The sequence below is a fragment of the Aricia agestis genome, chromosome 16 (genome assembly GCF_905147365.1).
Source record: "Aricia agestis chromosome 16, ilAriAges1.1, whole genome shotgun sequence".
Lineage (NCBI taxonomy): Eukaryota > Metazoa > Arthropoda > Insecta > Lepidoptera > Lycaenidae > Aricia > Aricia agestis.
Genome location: NC_056421.1, coordinates 4057756 through 4066349, shown reverse-complemented (window position 1 = coordinate 4066349; position 8594 = coordinate 4057756).

Sequence of the window (8594 nt, the reverse complement as noted above, 5' to 3'; positions counted from 1 at the left end):
GGAATCATCGGTATCCTCGGTATATGAGCTAGTTGACCAGCTGCTGGGCCGGTGATAATGGTAGCTACAATTAAATTGTCCTTTAATTCTTTAATAAGCAGCCTTGTCCCATTGCACATATTTGGTGGGCATAAATTTCTCAAAAGCATGATTGGAATTCCGATTTTTAACGTCAGTTCGTGTGGTGGAAGTCCAGAAGGATTCAGCTCTGGTAAGTACTAATACCTGCTGATAAGTAGTTTGGCATGGTTTGTACCAGCGCAACGTTACTATTGCATATTTTTAGATTAAAAAGTAGTTATTGTAAGATAATAATAATTGTAGTAGTCAGACATACGATATCGCGGACTTTTACGTTGATATTAATGTCCTCTATAAGACTATAGTGATGTACTATTAGTACATCACTTTGCGATAAGTAAGTATAGTCTATAATTTATAAAGCATAAGCAAGAAGGAATATTTTGGTAGATTTTTCACACAATTATTAACACTTAATACGGTTCCCTTTTTTCTCTCATTAAATATAGCCTATATTCAGCAGAAATAGTGTGGATTAAAAAATATGCATTAATACTTCCATCGTGCATCGGCATCGTGGGTATCGCAGACACAATAGATCTTCAATTGTTATGCTGGCAGCCGGCTGCCGCTATTGGAGATTTATAGTTAAAGAAATTAATTAATTATAATAGTAATCAAAAATAATAGTCATTCAAAACTTATTTTAAAAAGTTCTAAAAATATTACTTTCGTAGTCATAACTTTTAAAGCTTTTTTGAAATTAGGATTATAATAATGAAGCACGATAGTCTATATCAAATCAATAAAGCAGCACCCGGCTGTCGCATAATTATTGAAAATCTATTGTGTCTGCGATTCCCACGATCGAGGTAATATTTACGTGGACTCTCCGGGCGAGTCTGTGGCACTGATAATTAAATCTCTCCCCTACCGCACGCACACCCGCGCATCGCGCCTTGACGCCCAATTCGCAACGTGCAGCAGAAATCGTAATATTTTAATTTCGCCATAACATTAAAACCAAACGTCCAATTTTAATCATTCAAAGACCAAATATTATCTACATTAACTGTACTTAGTGATGAAATAATTTATTTTGATAAGGGTCAATAGCATGATTTAAATAAACGCATTTAAATATAGTCCAAAAAAAATTCTAGATTTTTTAATAAAAAAATGGTTATTGTGCCTCACTCAACATAGATAGGTATAGTGTGTCGCGGACTTTTTTGTAGATATTTAAAAGATCTATAATTACTTAGAACATTTTATGCCTCTATCTTTTATAGTTTAGGCAGCGTACGCAAAATAAGTAACTTTTCTGGTTGATTTTTTAAACCTTGCGTCCGAAAATCCCAAATATCTTACGGAACCTTATATTTTTCCAAAATAAAAATTAGCCTATGTTCAGCAGAAATAATGCAGGATTCCAATGGTAAAAGAATTTTTCAAATCGGTCCAGTAGTTTCGGAGCCTATTCGACTCAAACAAACAAACAAACAAAAAATCAAATCTTTCCTCTTTATAATAGTAGTGTAGATAAACGTGGGCCAGCAACAGCGCCCCCTGCTGGTAAAAGAGAACTGTCAAAAATGGCGTTTTTGTATGATGACAGCATTAGTTCCTTTTTTCGCCACGTGCATTTAAAACCTTGTCGAGCTCTATGGTTATGGTTAAATATGGCGTCTTGATGGCGTCCATTTTTAACTTTAACCAAAGATTTGACATTTTGCATTGTAGTTAAAGTTATAGTTAAAGCTACAGTTATAATTAAAGTTAGTTGGTGCAACCCAACCTTAATGAATGATCTTAATCGTATTACGATTACATTTATACTCCCAAATTAATAATGCGCATGAAAATCTTGAAGTCTAGTAATAGGGTTCCGTTTTTACCCTCTGGGTACGGAAAAGTAATTCACCAAAAAAAAATGAACTAAAAGAAAAACAACATAAACCAACTTACAAAAAGAAATTAAATCCCACCAAAAACATTTTTCATCTAAAAATGTTGCCAAGATGAGAACATATAGTTCGTGGTGTCAAAAAGTAGTGAGATCTCATGTAGAGCCAAGTTTCTAACCTTACATACTCAGCCCTAAATCTAAAAACCTTAATTTTACACTAAAGCGCGGCAAAATATGTGATAATAATATAATGTGTCAGCCGTACGAGAAGAATCTAAAAACTCTACACATTAGTCAAAATCGGTGTCTTGGCCATTTTGTTATTTGTCATGCTATGGGCTTTGAACTTAATATATATTACTTTTCTGTTGTACTTACTAACTTTTATTTTAAAATGGCCACGCCACCGGTTAGTACAGTTTACAAACAGACTTTCGCATATTTTATATTTAAGTATGGGTAGCTGCAAGGGCGTTCCCTGGATTTCAGCTGGGGGGTTTAAGGAGTGAGCACACTGAGACGGGCCGTGCCGGGGCTCATTGCAAAAATCTGCCTCCATACAATTTGTATGGAAGCGGATGCGCGTATCGCACACTGTGTCGGGGCGCAGCGGATTTCCGCTTCCATACAAATTGTATGGAGGCGGATTTTTGCGATGAGCCCCGGCACGGCCCGTCTCAGTGTGCTCACTCCTTTAGTCTATTATCTTATACTACTCTACTTCTCATCACTCACTTTCTTAAAAGTCACTCTCATTTCTGAAAAGGTAAACTACCTAGTAACTGGCACTTAACCAACTTTTATTTGCCAAACGTAAGATACGTGATTCACAGGACTTTACCCCTTTATCGTAAGAATAGTTTAAACAGTTTTATGTCATAAAATTATTTGGTGAAAACTAGTTTAGTGGATAAAGCATATTTCATGTTTATAAGCCAACACGCCTATTTAAATAAATAAAAAGTAGTTTGTCTGACTGTAATCTTTTCACAGATTTTGACGAACTTTTGTCTGCACCTAGTATAATAATTTTTAATTATTAGGCAACTTTTTTTATGCGCGAGCCGCGAGAATATAGATTTATTCTATTCCTAGGTTCCTATACAGTGTGTAACAAGAGAGTTCACTGTGAAAGTATTAGCGCTGAAAGGCCAAAATTTTTTTTCACTTTTGTATGGGCAAGGGCCCGAGCGTCATGAGTTTCCCCATACAAAAGTGAAAAAAAAAATTGGTCTTTCAGCGCTGCTACTTTCACAGTGAACTCTCTACAAGGAACACGTGCACACCCTAAAGTATTATCACTTATTTTTGTTACACCCTGTATAGTAATCTGTGGTGGTTCTTAAATATCGTTCTTAAATCGTAAGTCAAGGACAATATTTATAAGTAGACATCGGATTATATTAGCACGATCAAAGTGCCGAAATATGCATGCAAGTATGCACGACAAATGGCCAAAATATGCACAAAATATGCGCAATCAAAAGTCACTTATTATTAAAATTTATTATTTTTTTGAAGAGCTTTACGTTGGTGACGTAAATAAAAGCGTCAATTTTATAATTTCATCAAATCCAGGATTTTTAATTTTTTATACAGCACCAATAATAATTTTCTACCAACATTTTCCTATTGCAATCTTAATGCCCATGGAAGTTTAAGAAATCGGTAACTAATTTATTCAAATCTTTTACTAATGCTGCCAAATACAAAGATAAATTTTGTTTCTAGAAAGATATGAGGATGGAGCCACATATTCGAAGTGTTTTGATCTATCCTACCTCTGTTTTGTGGTCTCGGTGTGTGTTATGATAGCTAGTTTGGCGACAACGATAAAACTACCGAAATATGCACTATCAACGAAAAATTGTCAAAATATGCACTACCGCCTAAAAAGTGCCATTATATGCATTTGCATATTATGCAAGTATGCAAATGCATACAATCCAATGTCTGTTTATAAGCAAGATGCTTCTGCAACTTCGTTAAAAATACTGAAAACCAAACATTTTTCGCAATTAAGTATATACTAACCGCCGTACTCAGAGTCTGCTCAGAGATATTTAATTATGATTAACCTTCAATTTAATGAAGAGTTTGACAGATAATGTACGGGGCTTATGGCAAAATTATAAATTATTTACATAGGTAGCATTTAAGTAATTATTGTTTCACTCTGAATGCAGCAGTTTAACTTTTTTTTTCGGGACACAAAGTATCTCGGCACGGAATAACATCAAAATTGGTTTAAGGGTTTAAGCATAACAAACAAATATAATATTAATCTAGTTATTCTTCATAATACTTTGTATTTGTGTTTTCTTAATGTATTATCTAGTTAATTTTTTTAACACTTTGTCTGTCTACCTAAAAATGTTATCTGCAACTTACAAGCAATTTCATTTAATATTTTCCCTCATAAATTTTTTATCTACTTACTTGTTTTTATAAATATTGCACAATTAAAATACTTATAGAAATTCTTATTAAATAAGGAAAATTCGCGTTTTATTTAGTACTTCTCTCCTTTTTATGGCATTTAATATTATGTACTTACTTAATTAAAATGTATCTTTGACGTACGTACGATATGAACTAAGTATGTGAAAATTGTTACTAAAAATAATTATTATGAAACTTTGAAATAATTATGAGTTATTTTAGGTACTTTCCAAGCACTTTTTAATATACTTACTTAATATTATTTAGCGTTGAAAATACAAAAGTATTTCGTTACTTATAGCTTTTTTCATTGACGTTAATAGTCTTCTCTATTCCTGATTTACAATATATACTTATTACCTTTGAATTTTTGAAAAAAAAAACCGCATAGGTACCTAATTGGTCGCTGTTAAGCATAATTTATAGCGTCTTAACCCACAATTGTTTTTGTTGTTAAATTTTGAATGCTGTCTTGTTCTAAATCATCTAAAAAACGTAACTGCATTCATAACACGATTGTCGATTACACGAATGCTTAACAGCGACCAATTGAAATTCGAATAAAACAAAGTATTTGTTTCACTAAAATCTGCTATTTGATACAAAAACTTAATAATGAAATACTTATTTTTTTTAGGCTAGTTAAATATCATCATCTGCAGAAAAATTGCCTGCAAATCTAAATATAATTATATAACTCAAAGGTATAAACTGACTGACATAGTGATCCATCAACGCACAGCCCAAGTCAGTGGACGGATCGGGTTGAAAGTTGGCCTGCACGTAGATGTTATGACGTAGGCATCCGCTAAGAATGGAAGGAGAATCAATTCTACCCCCAAGGATATAAAATAGGGAATGAAAGTTTGTATGAAAATTTGTCAATTATAAACCGATCGGGCTGAAATTTGGCATGCATAAAGCTACTATGACGTAAGTGTCCCCTAAGAAAGGATTATGATAAATTCCAACCCTAAACATAGGCGTCAAAAGTAACTTACAACGCTGGTACTTTGTGAGTGATCTCATAATAAGCCATAAGGGACACATACAGTATACCTACACACACTTTTTTGCGTTGAGGAAATGCGTTGACGCATCCCCGACATTCTGGGGAGGGCCACCGAGGTATGTGGGATTCCCTGGGGGGTAAAGGCCGCGCCCGGGGATACCCATTAAAACCCTTCGGTGTTCCTGCTTTTCCGCTTAAGGGGGCGACTGAAACAAAATTGTCGATTATATAATTCATTTTTATACTTGAAAATAAGCCCCGAATTTTTTCATTTTCTAAACATAAATACTTACTACATTATATTTCCAAGAATTTGATCTGAGCGAAAATACAATAACTAAAAATTTTCTCGATTGAAAAAAATCACAAAGATGCATCTAATTTTCACGAATTTTTCATATATTGCCATAACAGTACCAAGTTAATATAACACATTTTATAGAATTATATCATTTTTTACATTACCTGGCGGATTTTTAAAATGTTGTAAATTTATCGAGTTATTAAGAAAAAAATAACTTAGCGATGTTTCCGCGTCGCATATGAAAGACGGGTGTGAGTGTGAAGAGAGAAGGGCGATGTTTGATTTTTTGGGTTAGTCGCCCTTTTAAGGCGGAGCCACGAGATACGAGAAATAGACAACCAAGGGAATAGAGGAGGGTAGGGAAGGGGTAGGAGAGGGTAGGGAAGGGAAAAGGGTAGGATTGGGCCTCCGGTAAACTCACTCACTCGACGAAATACAGCGCAAGCGCTGTTTCACGCCGGTTTTCTGTGAGCCTGTGGTATTTCTCCGGTCGAGCCGGCCCATTTGTGCCGAAGCATGGCTCTCCCACAGAATCATACAAATTACTAACATAAACAGCCATTTTCTTTTGAATTAATGACCATAGGTGATCGATATGATAATACAGTTCCTACGTTCTAAACGGGCAAGGCGGAAGTAACAAGGAAGTAGAGATTGTAGAGCAAATAACATTTAGATAGGGCCATTAAAATTGGCATTATTTTATCCCTTATGGCATTGATTTGAACTTGACTAATGATGTAGTATTTGTATCATTAATCATTACAATACTATTACTAATTTAATTTAGATTAATATAATATGTAGAGTTTCATTTTTTATAAGAATTTTTACTAAAAAAATATGATAGAAATAATATAACTTATTAGTGCTTTAAGGTAAAGCCAGAGTGTATACAGAAAGTAAACTATAGCCCAGACAAAATTGACACTTTCTATCGATCTAGCTAGGAATCATTTTAAGAAAATGTTATTTTATTCGTGTTTTATTGAATAACGAGCAAAGCTCTGTCAAATAGCTAGTGAATATTTATGAGAATAAATAATTTGTAGTTTGGATGTACCACGGATTACTAAATATATCGTAATTCTAATCGACGTAATCTGTATCACATTTTTATAAGCATGCATTGCAAGCAAGCAAGCAAGCATGCATTTATAAGCAAGCACCTACATAAGGTGTGTAAGTCTTCCTGCCTATTTATCATTTAATATGCATTTTTACCATTGTTACTTCTCTCCATGTTTCGTGACAGCTTCACGGTTAGAAACAACAATTTGTGAGAAGTTACGTGGGACACTTTTAGTGTGTAAAAAAGTGCAAACTTTAAATCTCGCTGTATTTTCGACATTTCTGAGTAATTCTATGGCCCATGCGATCATTCGAAATAGATATTTACATCAAACAGCTTTTTGCAGATCAATAGTCGTAAGTCGTGGTGTGATATTATGTTCGTATATCCATTAAGTGATGGCAAAAGTGCCCTTCAAACCAATACTATGTTGACTTATGGCTCTAGTTTAGCTAAACATGATTTTTATTAGTTATAAATAAAACTTACTTAGTTTCCCCACATTATGAAACATGACGCTTACTGACGCGACAGTAATTCGGGAACATTGCTACTGTTATTATATACAGGTCAACCAGGATCATGGCAAAAAGTGAGAAAGAAATTGACTCTAGCAATACCGGGGTAATTGGAATAAAACATTTTGATCCTTTTTTTTTCTTATAGCGGCTGATTATGTGTGTGAAACATACAAATAAAAAAAATATCCAATTATCAAGGATATTTTTGAAAATCTGCCATCCAAATTTGCCATCAGATCCTAGTAGACCTCAGTGCCGTAAATAGCCTTTTTTGCGCCCTGTGCGAGCTTACTTTAGTTTTGTTTTTTAACTGGCTTCCAAAAAGCAGAAGGTTATAATATGTTCGGGAGCAATTCGAAAGAATAAGAGTCTGCCTGGTCTGGCCATTCTTGCGCCCCCCAGAGTCTACGCCCTGTGCCTGGGCACCGGTGGCACCGCCCTATTTACGGCACTGGTAGACCATACTAGCTAGTAGGCCGAGTTCTACTATTCCGGCGAGAGGAACCAACCAATTGATACCTTTAGTTTTTTTACACGGGGAAATACTTCGCGCATCTTCGGCGGATTGGGGACATCGGGTATGTGGGACTCCCCGACGTAGGCTCTACCCACTAACGCCATGGTGCTCCACTCCCCGCTTAGGCATAGTTCCAGGCACGATCAACCCATCAACTCTATCAGCGGTTGTCATGATTTTTAATCTAAAATAGACAGTAGATCGATAAATGCAAAATATCTTTAACTAATCTATTAAGTTGTGATATAAATTATAATAAACTATGGCTAAAGTTATTTGAAAATAGTATAAAGTAATTCTTAAAAAAATCTTCCTCCTAGAGCTAAGGATGTCAAACTTTTTAAATATATTTTCCTAATGATAAACTAAAAAAAAATTTTTTCTTTGTTATATTATTATGCTAAATAGGTAAAATGTAAATAAATAAGATAATGAAATTACTTATTTTGTCTATTTTATATATATTTTTATATTATGACATTGTAGCGAATTGCTGGAAATGTTATCATAATATTATTGCTATTATTTTGCACAACTAAATCTTACAAACGAAGTTTACAAATTGCTATCTCTACAACACGAGCCAGCAAAGAAAGGATTAGATGCCATTACGTCAAGCATTTAAGATATTTGGGAATTTCGCTATCTTATGATGTAACGTCACCCAGACGACTATCACAATCCTTTTAATCTTTTGTAATAAACGCAAATCTTTCTCGCATGTGTAACACACATAGCAACCTTATATATTATCCTTTGCGCTGTCATTATTTAGAGCCTTATAAAAAAGGACGCA